This window comes from Macaca fascicularis, chromosome 14, assembly GCF_037993035.2.
Source record: "Macaca fascicularis isolate 582-1 chromosome 14, T2T-MFA8v1.1".
NCBI classification, from domain to species: Eukaryota; Metazoa; Chordata; class Mammalia; order Primates; family Cercopithecidae; genus Macaca; species Macaca fascicularis.
In genome coordinates, this window is record NC_088388.1 from 36,844,654 (window position 1) to 36,867,088 (window position 22,435).

At 38.9% G+C, this 22,435-nt stretch overlaps 1 long non-coding RNA gene across 1 annotated transcript in view; it reads left to right on the top strand.

The window, feature by feature from the left end:
• Nucleotides 1-22,435, top strand: part of LOC135967242 (uncharacterized) — a 62,760-nt gene that overhangs the window by 32,272 nt on the left and 8,053 nt on the right. The window lies entirely within an intron of this gene.

Below are 22,435 nucleotides of genomic sequence, written 5' to 3' on the forward strand. Positions count from 1 at the left end.
ACTAATATTTTTTGTTTGGGAAAATATATGTATACATCATTTTAAAATGTTATTAATGTTAACATATAAGTTTATTGTAGTTTTTAATTAATACATATTTTTTTAATTTCTTAGTCCTAATTTCTAATATAGACTGTATCAGTGCATATGACTCACATAACAAAAGCTCTTTGGGGGTCTTTGATAATTTTTAAGAATGTAAACAAAAAGTTGAGAAACACTGTTCTAATATATTGAAGCAACAGAGATATCACCATGCTCTATTAGATTCTTCATCTGAAGAATAAAATCATTTGTTAACTGACTTAGCAGAAATAAATAAAGAGTTTAGGAACTCCAGGCATTGCAGAGTTTGGGAATTATTTTAAGTACAAAAGTTCTGTAAAGTTTTCACAACAGCTTCGAAAACAAACAATGAAACTAATTTGATGAATAATTTTTATTTGTAAAGAGTCTGGGAACAGTTCACATTGAGGCTTCCATTTAAATAAACACAATGCTTATTTTAAAAAGCATTTACTTTATGAGAATCCACATGAAAGGCTTTCCTTTACAATACTGTTGATATTAATTCTATTTCTTTGTGTTAAATCTATGACCAAACATACAAATGTACCCAATGTTTACACAGATGTCTGGAATGGAAGGCCAAGAGGCTACATTTGATTTTCAGTCAGTTCCAACATGGAGGCAACATCATTATCTACCTGGCACTAGAGGTCTTACAAATCCTGTCACTAAAGCTCCTTTATTGACTGTTTCATTTTTTCCCACATTAACTTTCCATCACAGTGAAGAATCACAGGATTCCATTTAGGTGCCAGGCAAAGTCATGAGATAATGAGGAGCCCATCAAAATAATTTTATAATTTATGTTTGGAAATGTTTCACATAATTTCTGTGCCATAGAGCACCCAGTGAGCCTGAATTGCAGGCTCAGGCCAAGGACTAGAGAGCTATAGGCAAAGGTCTCTTCCTCATATGTGCTCTCCTGATATGTTAGTTACTACCTTTTAAAACTTATTTTTTTGTGTGTTCTTCAAAAGACAAGAAATAGTTTCTGAGAATCTGAATCCAATATACAGACCCATGCTGGTTATCAGAAAAAGTGATGAAAAAGCCCAAAGGTGCCCAGTCTCACTGACTAGTTGAAAATGTCTTTGTTCAACTGCGCGTTCAGTATTCATGGTCAAGTCAGACTTTAAGTGGTGGTGATGATGATGATAAAAGGAAGAAGGCTCCTGGGATAGTAGAGGAGGAAAATATAGGATTTCCTCCTACTTTTCATTTTCTCAAGTAAGGGCATTAAAAAACAACAACAACCCTACTATCTTCTACCTTCGTTTAGTAAAAGAAAAGGCATTTTAACACCAAGAAATAAAAATGTGAGTGACACAATCTCAGAATAAAGGAAAGCCTTTATTAAAATAAGCTGACTAACAACCTTATACTGATTAGGTATATCAATAGAATTTGTGCATATGATTATGTACTTGAGGTATATAAATACACACACGCACACACATATACATAGCACAGCACAGTGCCTGGCACTAGAAAGTGTTTGGTAAAATGGTGACTATTTTAATTAGGTTTTGCACAGTTAGCTTTTTAGAAGAAGGCAGCATAGCGGCGTAACACTAAGAGGAAATGGTTGGAATAATTTTAAAAATTGCCTGCCTTCCTGGCTTTTTCCTTCATTTTATATTCTTCCACAATACAAAAAGTTTGAAATCACTGAAGATGAATCTCCATGTTCCCAATGAAGTCCTCTAAATGGGCCTCCAAAAGCACAGTGAGGACCTAAAACAATATTCAATAAATTTCCAGGTGTGCCTGCCACTATTTAAGGGACCTTGGACCTATGTCAAAACAACAGCTCAGTTTGTATTTTCTTTAGAAATACTCTCAAGAGATTACAAACCAAGCAGAAAGACTTGCTCAGCAATGAAACTAGCAATAGGTCCTCAGGTGAATCACAGTAGCAACTGTGTATATAAATAAGTTGATAGTAGGCATTTAATTAGAAAATAAACTTTCTATACAAATCCTTGGAGTTACATGAATTTAGCCCAATATGCTAGTCAGGGAAATCAAATAACTTAAATGAATTCATTCACTCTCCTCTCTCATATCCATTACAGGCATCATAACCATGCCTGTTTCTTCCAAGTGCAGAAAGTCTCAGAATGCCTTTTGTAATTGACACCCAAGAGACTGATACTATCAACTGGCCACATTGAGCATAGGGAATGAAATGCATTTGCTATTTCTGATCTACATTTTCGTTTCTTCTTTGAGACGGGGTTTTGTTCTGTCACCCAGGCTGGAGCCCAGTGGCACAATCATAGCGCACTGCATCTGAGAACTCCTGGGCTCAAGTGATCCTCCCACTTCAGCCTCCCAAGTCTGAGACTAGAGGTGCCTGCCACCATGCCTGGCTAATTTTATTTATTTTTAAGAGATGGGGTCTCGCTTTGATACTCCAGCTGGTCTCATACTCCTGGCCTCAAGCAATCTTCTCTTCTAGGCTTCCCAAAGTACTTCCTCCAGTCTAACCAACTCTTCGCATCCCAGAGTTTTTCATTCTGATTTATAACATCATAGACTTGCAAATGCTCTTCTCTTTCTCTAAAATGTGTTTTCTCCCCAACCTCCATGAACTTTAAAGAAGTCCTGTTACTATTCAAACATCGGATTAGGGCCATCTCTTTTTAACAATTGTTCCAAAATGAATTCTCCAGAGAGGGTCTGGTATCTTTTCGTTCGGTCCTCACAGGGCCTTTGCTCGGCAGTTAACATCTTGCACTGTAATTAATTTATTTTTCATCTTTCTCACTAGTCTTTAAGCTTTTGGAGGTCAATTCATCCTAACCGTCTCCATATCCCAGGTTCCTAAGTCATGTTCACCACAAATAAGGAACTCAATCAATGTGTATTTAATGACTGAGTAAATGAAATTTTTTGAGGATATGTCTTCACTCACAATGTCTGCACGTGTTGAAATAGAAAATCTAGAACAGGTTGGATACAGTGGTTCATGCTCGTGGTTTTACATCAAGCACTAAAGAAGAACTTGAAAATTTGTCTTTTAGATCACCCATCAAAGGAGACTTTAAAAATTCTACATTGGAAGTTTTACTCATTATTAAAGCAATTTGGCATATATGATATAAAACTTAAAAATATATCAGTATCTGTTTAATCACCAAACCAGAAGAATAGAAGGAATATGCTTTGTAATTATCAGTGTATTTTATTTCAAAGTTGGAATTTATGATCTGAACTATTTCCCTGGATAAGCCACCTAACATTACTAGGTGTCAACATTCTAGTTTTAAAAATAAGGCTAGTAAGATGTTCTTAATAGAACTCCTGTAAAGATTGAAGAACTGTGGTACTTATGACAACTTTTTAAGTGCTCAACTCAAAGTTTCCACCTTTGAAAAATTACAACTTTATCCTTACAGTTTCTCTGATTAAAAACTTTAGATTTGCCCCTGATTCCTTTCTCTCTTTCTTTCACACCCCACATCTGGTCTGTGAGCAAATCCTCTTGACTCCACTTTCAAAATATATATCAATCATCTCACTCTTTCCCACCACTTCCATCACTACAATTCTGATCGGAGCCAGCATCATCTCTCAGCTGGGCTGGACAACTCAATAGCCTCCTTCCTCACACAGCAGCCAGAGATCCTATAAACCTATAAGTCAGATCACACGTCTCCTTTCAAAATGCCTAAAGCCTGCCAATCCCACTCAGCACAAAAGCCAAAGTCCTCACAGTGACCTCTAGGCTCTACCTTATCCAATTCCATCTCTCTCTCTGACCTTTTCTCCCTTGCTTCCTCCATTTCAATCACCCAGACCTTCTCGTTGATGTTCAAACATGTCAAAAAAATATCCATACCTTTACCCTGGCTGTCTTCTCAGACTACAGTACTCTTCTCTCAGATAACTGCAAGCCCTACCCCTTTGCTTCCTCATATCACCACTGAAATGTCACTTTATCATTAAGGCCCTCACTGCCCACTATTAAAGAGCATTCTCTCTCTCTCTCAGTGCTCCCTATTCCCTGTTATAGTCCTTAATTTCTCTTCCAGGCCTGCTATCACTGTTTGTGATCACCCTCAAGGCTATTGTATGTTCCTTCCAAGCATGTAGCAGCATTTTACTTCCTTACCCATGCTGACATGAGGCACAAACATGTGACTAGTTTTTGCCAATGAAATGTATGTGTGTTCTGGTTTTAAGGGCCAGTCCACAGCTCACCATCTTCCTTTTGGGGATCAAAATGCATGGGGGAAGATGAAGCCTCTATCCTGAATCTCTATGTAACTGAATTTCAGATCCTCTCTGCTAACCTGCATGGAACATACAGCATGAGTGAGAAGTAAAATTCTAGTGGGTTTAGCCACTGATATTTGGGGTTTGTTTTTTACTGCAGCACAACCTAGATGATCCTGATGAAGCTATCACCTGATCCACATTTACTTATTCATTCATTTATTGTCTGAATCCCTTACAAAACATAAGCTTCAGGAAGGCAAGGTCTTTGTCTGTTTTGTTCCCTGCTATATCATCAGCACACAGAATGATGCCTGGCACACAGTGCATGTCTATTAACTACTGGTGGAATAAATAAATATATGAATGAAGTCTTAATATGTGGCCAGCAATAAGTGATTTGCAGCTGCTATTTGCAGCTACCAACAATATTATTGGTAACTAATACAATAACTATTGTTATTATGTCCATTTTGTAGATAAAGGAACTAAGACCTAGAAGGGAATGGCACCTGACACAAAGTAGAAAATCAGTAAATATTATGTCTGTGTCTTTCCTAAGAAGACGGACTAGGAGTAATAAGGCCCTAGAGCCCTTACCTAAGAAGTGGTCAATAAATGATGGTGAATGGATTTGGATAAACATAGTATCATAGAGACTACTGAATCAAAATAAAAGATGATTAATTTGTACCCTTATTTTGCTCTCAATAAAATGTCATAGTGAGAGAAAATTTATAGATTATTCCAAGGGCATTATGTATTTGCACCAAAATACTTTCACATAATATTCAAAGCTTTTCTTCATAGGTCTGTATTCCTTTTTTAGTCCAAACTTGTAAGAGGAAGAGTGGATGAGTTAATAAAAAGCAACTTCAGAAGTGGGTTGGTGGAGGGGAGGAGATGCTATTCCTAGGTTTCAATCCCAGCTTGGAAATGTACTACATGTGTGAACATAGATAAGTTCCTTAAAAGCTCTGTGTACATTTTTTCAACATACTATAAAGATTTTATATCTATTTATAATAGATGAATGGTACTGTGAGGAGCAAATGAAGCTATGTATATAGAGTGTTTGACAGAAAGTTAACTTTAAAAAGGTAGCTATTAGTAGCAAAACAATGAAAATACATCAATGTGAATTCCTTTTCCCTCTGCCCTGCTCCATGGCAATGTTTTCTAAAATGTGTTCTGGGAAACACTAATTCTGTGGAATTTAAATAGCTGTTGCAAGAAAAGATGTTTACTGTGATCACTATATTAAAGTAAACTTAGGGGAAGTATAGCATTGCTTCCAAATGCAAGAATTCTGGAAGTGCATTGCTTGACGTCCATCCCATTTACTAGATGTGCAGTTCTGGGCCACTTAACCTGTCAGCGCTTCAGTTTTATCCACTGTAAAATGTAGGTAATAATTGTATTGCACATATAAGGTGGTTTTAAGTATTAAATTAGATCATCTTCATATGAAGTAACCATATAATTTGTCATCTAAGACACTTTTTCCCCAATATTTTATTATGGAAACTTTCAAACATACAGAGAGAACTTTAAAGAACTTTTATCTGCCAACATATGTATCTTCCACTTAGATTCTATGATTAAAATTTCACAGAAATTCCATTATTACATGTCTATCCATCCATCTATTCTTTTAATTTTTTTCTAAGAAATGTTGGAAAGTGAAAGGTGACACTATTAATACTTATGTGAGGGCAAAGAGGTTATATTGGGACTCGTCTACGCAGCTCTGGGACTCTTCCAGACCTGAATATGTGGTCTCCCTTATGTAATTTACCTAGCACAGTGATCCGCACATTGTAGGCACAAAATAAATGATAGTTATTTTAGCTTCTAGTTATCTAAAAGTTCTGGATTAAACAAACATTCATGGTGTTCTGTCCCACAGGAACGATCCTGAATAATTTCCTGATTACTCAGTTCGTTACTTATTTGAGGTTGCCTCCGTATCGCGGCAAAATTTATTTTGTAGTACCCTACAGACTCAAAGATTATTAGTGGTCACTGTGGCATCTTTGTCCCACCTCTGCTCCTTGAGAAAATTAATAAAACCTAAAAAAAATCTTGGAAAGGAGGCATAAAATGTTATCTGCAGAGTTAACCACATTGTAAAATAAAACCCACTTCTGGCTTGCAAAGTTTCCCAGCTGACCACTCAGTAACTGGCCTACTGAAATTCAGCCTCCAGCATCCAGACTTGTTTAATTGTTCACAGTGGAGTGATTTACCTGGAGGATTAAAGAATGGGCTCGCTAGCTAGGTTTGTAGACACCAGCCAAATTGGCCAAGGAGAGGTATACTTACCAATCAGTTTGAGGTAGAGAAAATCAATAAGATTAAAAATAAAATAAAACTACCATGTATAAGCACTTAACCATATGTCAAATAGTGTGTTCAGCACTTTACATGGAGGATCCTTGGACTTGGTATCTAAGACCATGTTTATGTCTCTTCTTTTACAATCTGTGACAGTGTGACTTTTATTAGGCCACTTAACCAGCTCCTCTATAAAATCTGGATGAAGAGACCTGACCACCCTGCTTCCCAGGACTATTGGAAGGATTGATATGATACTGTAAGTAAAGGTACTCTGTCAACTATAGGTTGCTATACAGAGCACATTGTTTTATTTTGGTTACTAGTTCTTTTTTTTTTTTTTTTTTTTTTGAGACGGAGTCTGGCTCTGTTGCCCAGGCTGGAGTACAGTGGCCGGATCTCAGCTCACCGCAAGCTCCGCCTCCCGGGTTTACGCCATTCTCCTGCCTCAGCCTCCCGCGTAGCTGGGACTACAGGCGCCCACCACCTCGCCCGGCTAATTTTTTGTATTTTTTAGTAGAGACGGGGTTTCACTGGGTTAGCCAGGATGTCTCGATCTCCTGACCTCATGATCCGCCCGTCTCGGCCTCCCAAAGTGCTGGGATTACAGGCTTGAGCCACTGCGCCCGGCCTTGTTACTAGTTCTTTATCAGTACCTGGAAAATCATTTATGAATTCTACTGGTTCAGTAATAGATGCTCGTTAGAAAACACTAAGGTTAAGATGGCCGAATAGGAACAGCTCCCAGCGTGAACGACACAGAAGACGAGTGATTTCTGCATTTTCAACTGAGGTACTGGGTTCATCTCACTGGGGCATGTTGGACAGTCCGTGCTGGTCAGCTGGTGCAGCTCGACCAGCGAGAGCTGGAGCAGGGTGAGGCATCACCTCACCTGGGAAGCACAAGGGGAAAGGGAATTCCTTTTGCTATCCAAGGGAAACTGAGACATAACACTTGGAAAATTGGGTAACTCCCACCCTAATACTGCACTTTACCAAGGATCTTAGCAAACAGCACACCAGGAGATTATATCCCACACCTGGCCCGGAGGGTCCCACGCCCACAGAGCCTCCCTCATTGCTAGCACAGCAGTCTGAGATCTAACTGCAAGGCAGCAGTGAGGCTGGGGGAGGGGTGCCCGCCATTGCTGAGGCTTAAGTAGGTAAACAAAGCCACCAGGAAGCTCGAATTGGGTGCAGCCCACCTCAGCTCAAGGAGGCCTGCCTGCCTCTGTAGACTCCACCTCTGGGGACAGGGCATAGCTAAACAAAAAGCAGCAGAAACCTCTGCAGATGTAAATGTCCCTGTCTGACAGCTTTGAAGAGAGCAGTGGTTCTCCTAGCAGAGAGGTTGAGATCTGAGAACAGACACACTGCCTGCTCAAGTGGGTCCCTGAACCCTGAGTAGCCTAATTGGGAGAAATCCCCCACTAGGTGCAGACTGACACCTCACACCTCACACAGCTGGGTACACCTCTGAGATGAAGCTTCCAGAGCAAGAATCAGACAGCAACACTTGCTGTTCAGCAATATTCTATCTTCTGCAGCCTCCACTGCTGATACCCAGGTAAACAGGGTCTGGAGTGGACCTCAAACAAACTCCAACAGACCTGCAGCTGAGGGTCCTGACTGTTAGAAGGAAAACTAACAAACAGAAAGGACATCCACACCAAAACGCCATCAGCACATCACCATCATCAAAGACCAAAGGCAGATAAAACAACAAAGATGGGAAAAAAGCAGTGCAGAAAAGCTGGAAATTCAAAAAATCAGAGCGCAGCTCCCCGTCCAAAGGAATGCAGCTCATCGCCAGCAATGGAACAAAGCTGGATGGAGAATGACTTTGACGAGTTGAGAGAAGAAGGCTTCAGTCCATCAAACTTCTCAGAGCTAAAGGAGGAACTATGTACCCAGCACAAAGAAACTAAAAACCTTGAAAAAAGAAAGGAAGAATGGATAACTAGAATAATCAATGCACAGAAGACCATAAACAAATGGATAGAGATGAAAACCATGACACAAGAACTACGTGACAAATGCACAAGTTTCAGTAACCAACTCGATCAACTGGAAGAAAGAGTACCAGTGATTGAAGATCAAAAGAATGAAATGAAGTGAGAAGAGAAGTGTAGAGAAAAAAGAGTAAAAAGAAATGAACAAAGCCTCCAACAAATATGGGATTATGTGAAAAGACCAAATCTATGTCTGATTGGTGTGCCTGAAAGTGTTGGGGAAAATGGAACCAATTTGAAAAACACTCTGCACCAACCTAGTAAGGCAGGCCAACATTCAAATTCAGGAAATGCAGAGAATGCCACAAAGATACTCTTCAAGAAGAGCAACTCTAAGACACATAATTGTCAGATTCACCAAAGTTGAAATGAAGGAAAAAAATGTAACGGCAGCCAGAGAGAAAGGTCGGGTTACCCACAAAGGGAAGCCCATCAGACTAACAGCAGATCTCTCAGCAGAAACTCTATAAGCCAGAAGAGAGTGGGGGCCAATATTCAACATTCTTAAAGAAAAGAATTTTCAACCCAGAATATCATACCCAGCCAAATGAAGTTTCATAAGTGAAGGAGAAATAAAATTCTTTACAGACAATCAAATGCTTAGAGATTTTGTCACCACCAGGTCTGCCCTACAAGAGATCCTGAAGGAAGCACTAAACATGGAAAGGAATAACTGGTAATAGCCATTGCAAAAACATGCCAAAATGTAAAGACCATCGATGCTAGGAAGAAACTGTATCAACTAACGAGCAAAATAAACAGCTAATGTAATAATGACAGGATCAAGTTCACACATAACAATATTAACCTTACATGTAAATGGACTAAATGGTCCAATTAAAAGACACAGACTGGCAAACTGGATAAAGAGTCAAGACCCATCAATTTGCTGTATTCAGGAGACCCACCTCACATGCAGAGACACACATAGGCTCAAAATAAAAGAATGGAGGAAGATCTACCAAGCAAATGGAAAAAAAAAAAAAAAAGCAGGGGTTGCAATCTTAGTCTCTGATAAAACAGACTTTAAACCATCAAAGATCAAAAGAGACAAAGAAGGCCATTACATAATGGTACAGGGATCAATTCATCAGGAAGAGCTAAGTATCCTAAATATATATGCACCCAATACAGGAGCACCCAGATTCATAAAGCAAGTCCTTAGAAACTTACAAAGAGACTTAGACTCCCATACAATAATAATGGGAGACTTTAACACCCCACTGTCAACATTAGACAGATCAACGAGACAGAAAGTTAACAAGGATATCCAGGAATTGAACTCATCTCTGCACCAAGTGGACCTAATAGACATCTACAGAACTCTCCACCCCAAGTCAATAGAACATACATTCTTCTCAGCACCACACTACACTTATTCCAAAACTGACCACATAGTTGGAAGTAAAGCACTCCTCAGCAAATGTAAAAGAACAGAAATTATAACAAACTGTCTCTCAGATCACAGTGCAATCAAACTAGAACTCAGAACTAACAAACTCAACCAAAACCGCTCAACTACATGGAAACTGAACAACCTGCTCCTGAATGACTACCGGGTGCATAACGAAATGAAGGCAGAAATAAAGATGTTCTTTGAAACCAATGAGAACAAAGATACAACATACCAGAATCTCTGGGACACATTTAAAGCAGTGTGTAGAGGGAAATTTATAGCACTAAATGCCCACAAGAGAAAGCAGGAAAGATCTAAAATTGACACATTAACATCACAATTAAAAAAACTAGAGAAGCAAGAGTAAACACATTCAAATGCTATCAGAAGGCAAGAAATAACTAAGATCAGAGCAGAACTGAAGGATATAGAGACACAAAACACCCTTCAAAAAAATCAATGAATGCAGGAGCTGATTTTTGAAAATATCAAAAAAATCGATAGACCGCTAGCAAGACTAACACAGAAGAAAAGAGAGAAGAATCAAATAGACGCAATAAAAAATGATAAAGGGGATATCACCACTGACCCCATAGAAATACAAACTACCATCAGAGAATACTATAAACACCTCTACACAAATAAACTAGAAAACCTAGAAGGAATGGATAATTTCCTGGACACTTACACTCTTCCAAGACTAAACCAGGAAGAAGTTGAATCCCTGAGTATACCAATAGCAGGCTCTGAAATTGAGGCAATGATTAATAGCCTAGCAATGAAAAAAGTCCAGGACCAGACGGATTCGCAGCCAAATTCTACCAGAGGTACAAAGTGGAGCTGGTACCATTCCTTCTGAAACTATTCCAATCAACAGAAAAAGAGGGAATCCTCCCTAACTCATTTTATGAGGCCAATATCATCCTGATACCAAAGCCTGCCAGAGACACAACAAAAAAAGAGAATTTTAGACCAATATCCCTGATGAATATGGATGCAAAAATCCTCAGTAAAATACTGGCAAACCAAATCCAGCAACACATCAAAAAGCTTATCCACCATGATCAAGTGGGCTTCATCCCTGGGATGCAAGGCTGGTTCAACATACGCAAATCAATAAACGTAATCCAGCATATAAACAGAACCAAAGACAAAACCCACATGATTATCTCAATAGATGCAGAAAAGGCCTTTGACAAAATTCAACAGCCCTTCATGCTAAAAACTCTCAATAAATTCAGTATTGATGGAAAGTATCTCACAATAAAAAGAGCTATTTATGACAAACCTACAGCCAATATCATACTGAATGGGCAAAGACTGGAAGCATTCCCTTTGAAAACTGGCACAAGACAGGGATGCCCTCTCTCACCACTCCTATTCAACATAGTGTTGGAAGTTCTGGCTAGGACAATCAGGCAAGAGAAAGAAATCAAGGGTATTCAGTTAGGAAAAGAAGAAGTCAAATTGTCCCTGTTTGCAGATGACATGATTGTATATTTAGAAAACCCCATCATCTCAGCCCAAAATCTCCTAAAGCTGATAAGCAGCTTCAGCAAAGTCTCAGGATACAAAATCAATGTGCAAAAATCACAAGCATTCTTATACACCAACAACAGACAAACAGAGAGCCAAATGATGAGTGAACTCCCATTCACAATTGCTTCAAAGAGAATAAAATACTTAGGAATCCAACTTACAAGGGATGTGAAGGACCTCTTCAAGGAGAACTACAAAGCACTGCTCAGTGAAATAAAAGAGGACATGAACAAATGGAAAAACATCCATGCTCATGGATAGGAAGAATCAATATCGTGAAAATGGCCATACTGCCCAAGGTAATTTATAGATTCAATGCCATCCCCATTAAGCTAGCATGACTTTCTTCACAGAATTGGAAAAAACTGCTTTACAGTTCAAATGGAACCTAAAAAGACCCAGCATTGCCAAGACAATCCTAAGCCAAAAGAACAAAGCTGGAGGCATCATGCTACCTGACTTCAAACTATACTACAAGGCTACAGTAACCAAAACAGCATGGTACTGGTATCAAAACAGAGATATAGACCAATGGAACAGAACCGAATCCTCAGAAATAATACCACACATCTACAGCCATCTGATCTTTGACAAACCTGAGAGAAACAAGAAATGGGGAAAGGATTCCCTATTTAATAAATGGTGCTGGGAAAATTGGCTAGCCATAAGTAGAAAGCTGAAACTGGATCCTTTCCTTACTCCTTATACGAAAATTAATTCAAGATGGATTAGAGACTTTAATGTTAGACCTAAAACCATTAAAAACCCTAGAAGAAAACCTAGGTAATACCATTCAGGACATAGGCATGGGCAAGGACTTCATGTCTAAAACACCAAAAGCAACGGCAGCAAAAGCCAAAATTGACAAATGGGATCTAATTAAACTAAAGAGCTTCTGCACAGCAAAAGAAACTACCATCAGAGCGTACAGGCAACCTACAGAATGGGAGAAAATTTTTGCAATCTACTCATCTGACAAAGGGCTAATATCCAGAACCTACAAAGAACTCAAACAAATTTACAAGAAAAAAACAAACAACCCCATCAAAAAGTGGGCAAAGGATATGAACAGATACTTCTCAAAAGAAGACATTCATACAGCCAACAGACACATGAAAAAATGCTCATCATCACTTGCCATCAGAGAAATGCAAATCAAAACCACCACGAGATACCATCTCACACCAGTTAGAATGGCAATCATTAAAATGTCAGAAAACAACAGGTGCTGGAGAGGATGTGAAGAAATAGGAACACTCTTACACTGTTGGTGGGATTGTAAACTAGTTCAACCATGGTGGAAAACAGTTTGGCGATTCCTCGAGGATCTAGAACTAGAAATAACATTTGACCCAGCCATCCCATTACTGGGTATATACCCAAAGGATTATAAATCATGCTGCTATAAAGACACATGCAAATGTATGTTTATTGTGGCACTATTCACAATAGCAAAGACTTGGAATCAACCCAAATGTCCATCAGTGACAGACTGCATTAAGAAAATGTGGCACATATACACCATGGAAGACTATGCAGCCATAAAATAGGATGAGTTCATGTCCTTTGTAGGGACATGGATGCAGCTGGAAACCATCATTCTCAGCAAACTATCGCAAGAAAAGAAAACCAAACACCACATGTTCTCACTCATAGGTGGGAATCGAACAATGAGATCGCTTGGACACAGGAAAGGGAACATCACACACTGGGCCTATTGTGGGGAAGGGGGAGTGGGAAGGGATAGCATTAGGAGATATACCTAATGTAAATGATGAGTTAATGGGTATAGCACACCAACATGGCACTTGTATATATATGTAACAAACCTGCACGTTATGCACGTGTACCCTAGAACTTAAAGTATAACAAAAAAAGAAAAAGAAAGAAAATAAAATACTAAGGTTGAAAGAAGTGAGGAATTTCTACCTGGAAAGGGAAAAAAGTTTCTTTATTATAATAAATAATAGTAATATAATAATATAATAAAGAAACATTTTCCCACCACATATAGAATTTATGAAACATCAGCTTGATGTTGTATAACCCTGGATAAGTCCGGTGATTCTTAAATTCCTCATCTTTAAAGTGAGGATGCTATCACCTGTATTCCAAGATTATTATGAGAAGTAAATATTATATGACATATAAAAGCAAGTTATAAAACTGAAAAACATCCCAGAGTTATATGACATAATTATTATTTCCATGTACCTGAATATTCAGTTTCTGTAACATAAAGAATTTAGACTTCAGAACTTCTTATAACTAGCACTTAAGCTGCTTCCATAAAGGATGTATTTTATATTCCTTTCAAGAAGGTATTTTTCTTAAGTTTTAATAGTCTGCATCATTTCTAGACAAATCCAAACTGGGTCACAAAAAATGTATTATGTCATAAAGTGTTCTGCAAAGACCCTACCAAAGTCATATTTGCAGCTTGATTCCATTTAATACTACTAAGTGACATTAGTTGGAAATATCCCCCATTCCACAGAGGGAGCATTATAATTCTGCTGACTGAGACATCCCATTTGCAGGAAAAATTGCAATTGAGAAATAGTGGATGTTGTCTTGTGTCCCCACCCAATATGCTTTTTAGGTTTATAAAATATGCTTTCCATGAAAATCAATCTTGTAATGCAAAATTAGCTTTTGGAGGGTCACTCTGTAGCTGTTTGCCAATAAATATCTTTAGAGTTGTCTTGTACTGATGTTGCAATTAGTAAAACAAAGAAAGAGAAAAAGAGGGTGGGAGGAGAGAGAGAAGAGAAAAAAGCTGTTAACAGCTTTTGATACATAAATTTAAAATAATTCTCTAAATATATTTCCTTTTTTTATATTTACTCTGTAATTTCCACTGCAGAAGGAGTATGACATAGCAGAAAACATATAAGCTTAAGTACTTAAGACCCTTGTTTGAATTTCACCTTCATCTCCTCACCTGGAGGCAACCTGTTAAATGCCCCAGCTCTAGCCTTATCTGTACAATGGAAATTGTGATCTTTTCTCCTTGTTGAGAAGATCTGAATAAGTCATGTGAGCTCCAGCCCACAATCAGGGACAAATGAGTATGCATTATCATCTACTTCCCCTCTCTTTTTTCATTCAGTCATTACCTAATTATAACTCATCCATTTACTCATTTGCTATAAAGCAAGCCAAGTACAATATGTGGAGACACAAATTCTAATTTTGTTATTTACTACCTGTATGAACTGGCTCTGAATCTCAAATTCTTCATCTATAAAATGGTGATCCATGGAAGTACCTCTGAGGTTGTCTTAGGGTAATGTCAAGGTATCTGGAAGAGAAGGATGGACGAATGGTAAAGCTCTGGGCTCCTACCTTCTTGCCTCAACCGTAGCAGCTTTGCATTTATCTACTTTACAATTTGAGGTTTCCTGCAAGATTTTCTTGAAAAGAAATAATTCCATATATGTGAAATAAAGAAAAGAAAGAAAATATCTGGACCAGCCAAATAGCTAAACATAGATTTCCATTTTTACTCTAATTTCTAATGTTTTTAAGTGTTCCTTGGAGGCTTATTTCATGCTCAATCCTGAACACCTAGTTTTTCAGGGAGCTACAGAAGCTATGGGGTTTAAAACCTGGTTCCTACTCTAAAGGAATTCAATCTCCTAAAGAAGATGAGTTTTCTGCCTACATAACAGTTGAAAAATTATGGGATGGTGCAAGTACCACTGTGAATGATAAAGTGGTGAGGTATGGGAACTCAGAGACAGGAAATTTCCTCAAGGCCTGGCATGATGAGGGTTTCAGCTGGGCAGGGAAGGGAATGAGGACTAGGGTTACAAGAAAGGAATAGGAAGGCCATATGCATAAAGAACATAGTATAAAGCAAAGATGTGGCATAAAGAACATAGTATAAAGCAAAGATGTGGCGTGAGAAAAGAACATGGGAGGTGCGGGAAACTCCAGGAGGCTGGCCATTCCCTGCTGGAAAGTGATGAATAGAGATGCTTTGCAAGGCCTTAAATGGCAAATTCAGCCATTTGGCGCTTCAGTGTATGATAATTAAAACCAACGAGAGTTGTTTTGAGTAGGACATGATAAAAAACATGTTTTAGAAAACTAAACTTAATGATAATGAGAAAGTTGGGGTGGGAACACCCCAACTTGAACAGAAACCTTTCAATTATCCTCATCTTACTTTGCAGCATTTAACAAAGTCAATCTCTTTCTTGAAACACTTTATTTGCTTGGCTTACAGGACACTATGTTCTGGTTTTCCTCCCACCTCACAAGCTGGTCTGATTTGTGGGTGCCTCTCATCTCTCCAGACTCCAGACCTTAGGACACCCTGGGGCCCACCCACTACCCCTCTTCATTCTTTCTTTCCATTTCTTCTTTCTATTTAATGCTCTTGATGATCTCATCCAGTCTCATGACTTTTAATACCATCAATATGCTGACTCCCAAATGTAAATCTCCCACCTGAACCTCACCATTGAGGTCCATAGTGTTATAAACAGTTGCTACTTAATATTTCTAATAAGCATCTCAAACTTAAATGCCTCAAACATACTCTTCTTTCAAAATGACAGCTCAAATTTTCCAACTGCTTAGGCCAAAACCCCTGGCAGTCATCTTTGAATAGACTTCCTTCCTCACACCCCATGTCCAGTCTATGAGCAAATCCTCTTGGCTCTAACTTCAAAATACATGCAGGACCCCCTGATACTCCTTACAGTCTCCACCAATCCTACTCTGGTCCAAGCCACCATTGTCTCTCACTCTGACTACTGCAATAGCCTTCTAACTGGTTTCCTTACCTTTTTTACTTGCCCTTTTAGAGGCTGACCAGAGCAGCCAGAATACTTCTGTTAAAATATAAGTTAGATAAGGTCTTTCCTCCTCTCAAACTGCTCCAACAGCTGTGGCTCTTACTTAGCCTAAAAGCCAAAGTTAATGGCCTTCAGGCCACTGCCCTGCCTCTCCCATTTCCTACCACCCTTCCTCAGGCTCGCCTCAGAGATTTTGCTGTAAGTTGCTAACTATCCCTGGAACATTCTCCCACTAGGTATCTACAGGACTTGCTCCCTCAAGATTTTGAAGTTTTTAATGCAAAGATTATCTTCCTTTAAAGATAATCGTTATAAAAGTAAAGATTTCCACCCTTAAAATTGCCACCCTTACTACCAGAAAAGGTATTCCCAGTTCACCTTCCCACCATGATTTTTCTCCATGGTTTTTAATTCACACAACCTACCCTTTTTCTCCCCCCAGTTTTTTATTTGATTTCTGGTTTACTTACACTAGAAAGGAAGCTTCATGAGGGCAGGATTATATTACAGTTTTATTAATTTCTCTTTCATTTATTTTATTTTTTGCTGATGCATCCTTGTGTTTAAAACAGTGACAACAGTACAAACTCTATAAATATTTATTGAGTGAATGGATGTTGTTAGGTTGATAAGAATTTGGACTATGGTGGCAACAACTGTTTGAAAAGGAAGAAAAGAAAAAAATCAAAGGAGAAGGGAAACAGATGGAAAAAAAAATCACAAGTACTAAGTGGTATGCTGGAAAAAAGCAGTAAGGAAGGAGAAAGACTGAGGTTGTCACAGGAGCAGCCCATTATCACTCATACTTCTTACTATAATTGCACAAAGCTAACTCTCACACAGGCACCCCATCCCCCAAAAGTAACAATGACATAAATGAAGGGAACAAAAGCCTCCTATCATCAAGAAAAGATCACTTTTCAGAAGGTAAATCCTCTCAACACATTAAGGAAGACAAAAAGAAACTCAGCATGTCTCAATTTCAAAAAGGTTTCTATTTTTAAGCAAGACACAATTATTGGTAGGAAAATAGGTCTGAATGTTAAATGACTTGTCTGAAAATAGTGTAACCATTCCTTGAGCACAGCGAGCCTGATAATTTTCTTGGTATATTTTCTAGTACCCAGATAGTGCCTAGCATTTAATTGACTCCTGATACATGCTTAGAGAACTGAGTAGGACTAAAATGCAAGGAGAAAGTTAAACATTCATCTAAATTGCTCTTGAACCTCTATGATCCCTGCTACTTTAGTTGTTTGACAAATAAGAGTTACATATTTTTAGATGATGTCATATACTACTCAATTTGTTGTCAACAGAGAGTTTTGGGAACACCTGAAACCTATGCTAAGTGCAGTACAAAAGATACAAATAAATTATACTATGTATCATAATCATAAAAATAGTTCAATACATATTTTTGAAGCCTGAAGTCTTTTGACCTCAAGAAACCTCCAGTCTAATGGAAAGGTGAGAAAGAAAAACTATAGAAAAATCTGATATATAGTCCAATTACATTATTTTTAAAAGGAGAAAGTTAAGTTGTACAGATATTCATGTAAGGAAAAAAATAATGTAGACAGAAAAGCTTTATTTAGGTTGCGAAATAAACTGCCCCTTTGGGGAAAACACAGCAAGGGAGAGTTAGGAACTGAGCAAATGGCAGATGGGGGAGGAGGGTTAAGATAAGAACATTCCAGATGAGAGGATCATTAAGGAAGGGTAGGCTGGGCACAGTGATGCATACCTATTGTCCCAGCTACTTAAGAGGTTGAGGCAGGAGGATCACTTGAGCCCAAGGGTTCGAGACCAACCTGGGCAACATAATGAGACCCTGTTCCCCCAAAAAAGGGTATTCCAGAGATGTCACAAACAACATAATGAAAAAATATGACTCTTCCTGAATTCCAGAGTAAGACATAATAGGCAAGAAAACATAATAGGCATCACTTACTTGAGAAACAGCCTCTGGATCCTCAAGTCTTGATCATCCCCTAGGAGAGTAGATGATAGTCAACTCTTTTTAACTTCTCTGTGTTACAGAAAAGAGCCAGAGCCACAGAGAAGGATAAAGAGAACAGCTCTCTGAAAGTCCTTCTACGAACTACAGGAAATAAAATCATTGAGAAGGGAGGAAAGGAGAGCTGTACACTTCTAAATCTTGACATTGCTCAGCAAAGCACCTTGCCTTAATAAAAATGAAATCTTCACAAGTTATACATATTTAATTTACTGATTCAAAGATGAGTCAGAAGAGGAAAACAATAGTTGTGAACCTTTCAGTGGGAGGAAGAGATGTTTTCTAAAGTGTTCCCAGAGCCTTTCCGAGGTCAAGCTTGTCCTGAGGTTGCAGTAAATGCATAGAATTTGTATTCATAGATGTGGCTTGATGAGACCAATCATAATTCTTACGTAGTAGATGTCATTAATCAATAGGAGGGGATATAAAAAGTCGCACTTCTCCCTCACTGTGCCAGGAAAGAGGATGGCAGTCCATTTCTGGGTGTATGCCACAGCTGGCAGTGACTCATCCTGTGCCAACATACCACAGGGACGCGAGGGGAAAAGGAAGAAGTGAGGACTGTGACAGTCCAGGAAAACAGTGGCCACCATAATCAATCCAACACAAGGCTTTTCTAATAGCTGCATTAATAAGGGTTTTGCTGAATCAGAGGCCTTTAAACTGGAAGAGGCTGCAGTGAGCATGTAGTAAAAAATCCTCATTTTACAGATGAGCAAACTGAGTCCCAGAGGAAGGCATGACTGCTCCAAGGACAGAAAGCAAGTGAATGGCAGAGCCCAACACAGAGCCAGGAGTCCTTGATCACCTCTCTGTACTACTACTCCTTTCATAACAATCACAATAACGATGAAAACATCCCAACCATCTGCAGTCCAGAAACCATTTGCAGGTTGGTTGGGGAGCTTATTGTCCCCATAAAAATCATGATGTGTGAGATGGGACTTTGGAGAGCAGTGATGAAATATTTAAGGGGGCTGGAGTTGGGGCAGCGGAGTAATGACAGTTTCCAGATTAGTCCTTAAAGCTTACTTCATCTAAAATCTATTGGAATAGCCACTCTACAAATGAAACATGATTACAGCCAAGTCCCTTCCATAGCATTCCTATGGAATAATGCAGTTGGAATATTGGTGCAGGACAAAAGCATGTACATTGTACCCTGAGTGCCAATGGCTCTTGCCAGAGAATCATGGATGGAGTGTGGATGGAGGAGCTGTGTTTCAGCAGCATTAACGCTGCACTAATAGGAAAGGCACTTTCATTTCTTTCATTCAGTCACTCCCTAGTTGTCCTGATAAGAGGGTAAAAGGGAAGAAACAAAGGGTAGTGCTTTACTATGCCACTCCCCCATTCAGATGTAGGCTTTTTTAAGTCTGGTTCTCAAGATCCAGGTGTGTGACTGACCCACTGTGTGAGCTTTGCACTGAACTGGATTCTTTCATATGGTCTAGCTTGTAAACAAAGACTGACAGTTGCTGAATGGCTAGGGAGGATTGGATATGATTGCACTGACAACAGCAATAAAGATAACAGCTAAATGTTACTGTTTATATATTACTATGTGCTAGGTAATAAGCTAACAATTGTACATACATTGTTGATAATCTTTACACCATTTAGGTTGATATTATTCTCACTTTATAGAAGATGAAACTGAGGCTTAGGACAATAAAACAACTTATTCAGCACAGTTGATAAGTAAGAAATCGAGGATACTAACACAGGATTGTCTGACTCAAAAGTTTAGCCTTGCAAAAATGCCATAAAATAAAGCCCTTCAGGCCATATTGGATTCCACTTTGGGCATAACTAGCACTGGATACCAGTCAAATGCCACAGCCTCAGGTGTCACTGAGCTAGGATGTGGCAAGGCTAAAATGTGACATATTTTCATTCATCAAATACATTTATAAAATGACTATCTATAAGGAAACACACACCATAGAAGGCACTAGAATAACAAGATGCATAAAGTCCCTGACTTCATTAAGTTTCAGAATCATTTATTTGCCAGTTGTGCCCACCAATACCTTCAACAAGAGCACCTAGATCATGTGTTTCTTTTTTAATTGACAACAATCATCTACCCCGATTTTTTAGGCCAGTTTATATTCTAAAAAGCTACCACTTGGTCAGACGACTTTATCACCTTTTGTACACTGAGATCAGTTTCTCAACTGGTCCCTCAACCAGTACTTTCTCATTCCCCTCTAGACTATCATAATTATTCCTGCCAAATTTATTCCTCTGAAGCATAGCTCCTTATTATCCTGTATTTATAGCTGAAGAAACTAGGCTTAGAAAATCTCAGGAGCTTGGCAAGAGTATCACAATCAAGAAATGGGGGAACATGATTCAGAGCTAGGTTCATCTATCATTGAGTCCATGTTCTTCCTCTCACTCCCTATCTACATTTTGGAAGCTGAAGCTGAATGGTCATAAAATCACCAGGTCATATTTCTTGGAGGAGCAATGTACATGAAGGAGTCTATTTTTAGCTGATTGGAAGAAGTGCACCTGTAACTTCTCAACAGGCCCACAATCTACAGGGAAGTTGCAGCAAGCATCAAGCTACAGCATGGAAAGATAGAAGCTTCCTGGAGCAATAAAGAAGGAGGGGCAATGGATCAGCCATTCTCAGAGAAGAAGGGATGAAACACAAGATGTCAGCTAAAACCTGTCTGAAAAAATGATCAGCATACCTCTGTTAACAAGACGTCACAGAGCTCTGTCAGAACCTTCATACCCAGCAGCCTGCCCTAGAAGCTTTTTGACCAAAGAAATTCACATAGCCTATTTAGCATCTGAAGGCAATCTACTGAATCTCTGAGATCTACATTTGACTGCTAAACACAAGTGTTCTGTGGCTTCCAATGTTTATGTTTTTTTATGTAACAGTGATATTATCTGTGTCACATCTTCCTGAGACTGGGGACTCTGCCTTTCACTTCTTTGAATCTCCATGATGAGAAGTTTACACAAAGTGAGGGAAAATTCTCACTAAATATTTGTTCTCTGATTTACACATTGATCTATTCACATATCAGTCAACATATGGAGCCAGATTATGCTCTGAATAGAAATACAGAGGTGGCCTACCAGCGATTATGCAACAATGCCCCTAACTTATTTAAAGATCAGATTTTTGGCAACGTCATCTGTCTGAAATATAGCCACAGAGCAGAACTTGGTGGGGACAGGACTGAGAGAATAGTTCTCAAAAAGGCTACATGCTGTCTGCCACAGGATGAAGTGAAACAAACCTAAGGTTACCATAAAGGGCTACAGGGTGTCAGAATTTCAAACATTTTTGTTTAGTATTATGTAACGTAAACAAGAATATTGGTTTCCGAGATGCAGAAGTTTAGCATCAGCAAATAAGAGGTGGGAGAGGGGTGAAGTGAGAATGGAGAGCTAACAAACAGCTTATCAACAGGAGACAGAAGTAGTAAAACTATCAAACAGGGATATAAGCATCAATAAAAATCACTCTAAAATCATCACTCAAACCAGAGGGCTTTTAGCATTGGTACAACTAGTTCTGCTCTACTCGGTAATATCTGAGAAGATTATACCTGTGTACAGTGATTTTTAAATTGTCTTAGGTCCTTGGAGATATGCTTCCTCCAGATCATTATGTGGGTGATAAAAATGAAGGTCAGAGGCTGGGAGAGGTGGTTCACGCCTGTAATCCCAGCACTTTGGGATTCTGAGGCGGGTGGATCACTTGAGGCCAGGAGTTCAAGACCAGCCTGGCCAACATGGTGAAACCCCATCTCTACTAAAAACACAAAAAAGTATCCAGGCATGGTGGTGCACACCTGTAATCCCAGCTACTTGGGAGGCTGAGGCATAAGAATTGCTTGAACCCAGGAAACAGAGGTTGCCATGAGTAAAGACTGTATCACTGTGCTCTAGCCTGGGTGACAGAGTGAAACTTCATCTCAAAAATTAATTAATTAATTAAAATTAATTATAATGAAGGCCAGAAATAGAAGGATCTTATCCAACATCATCCTCCTAGTTACTA